The following is a 700-nucleotide window of genomic DNA, read 5'->3' on the forward strand; positions in this document are numbered from 1 at the left end:
CGCATTATGCAAGAGTATGGAAAAACCAAATCTCTGACAGATGCCACCAGAAGACAGATGATTAACATACTTGCTGCTGAGATGACAGAAACACATGGGTAAGCATTAAGGGGCTATAAAGAAACATTGTTATTATTTTACAGTTATTAATTATGTAAATTGTGTTGTGCAATGTCAATTGAGTATGATGTTAACTTTGAATTCATTTGCTAGGACATCCCCCCCAAAAGTGTTAGAGTGATGTATGCACAGGGGATAGTAACCTTGTTTCCCTATCTAGAAGACCCATACTCACAACATGGATATGTAAGTAAATGGGTTAGTGCAACATTATGCACATATTCACTGTTTGAAATGTTAATAGTACTCCTTTATAATTATTATAATTGCATAGGAACATTACTACGATCCGGAGAGTGGTTCGGGATACCTTGCATGGCGATTGAAGACCATACAGAGAAAATCAGCAGAGGAAAGAGGTGCCTCAGTCAGCAAATCTCCTAAAGGTATGTTTACTGATCAGTGACATGTGATTATAACCTGTGAATTGTACAGAAATTAGTTCTTAACATTGTATTTTCTCTTAAGTTGGTGGGCCAGGCCGTGGTCGTCAGCCCTTCGCCAATGATAGAGAGCTGTCTGATGAGGATGTGGAAGCAGCTATTGCTGTTTTAAAACACTCTTCTGATGAAAAGACTGT

At 38.4% G+C, this 700-nt stretch overlaps 1 long non-coding RNA gene across 1 annotated transcript; it reads left to right on the top strand.

Moving 5' to 3' along the window:
* LOC116684936 (uncharacterized) lies at positions 1-700 on the top strand. The gene is made up of 4 exons (XR_004330875.1): positions 1-98; positions 214-306; positions 395-506; positions 589-700. It is a non-coding gene; the product is annotated as an uncharacterized LOC116684936 (long non-coding RNA).

Source organism: Etheostoma spectabile, unplaced genomic scaffold (genome assembly GCF_008692095.1).
Source record: "Etheostoma spectabile isolate EspeVRDwgs_2016 unplaced genomic scaffold, UIUC_Espe_1.0 scaffold00569416, whole genome shotgun sequence".
Lineage (NCBI taxonomy): Eukaryota > Metazoa > Chordata > Actinopteri > Perciformes > Percidae > Etheostoma > Etheostoma spectabile.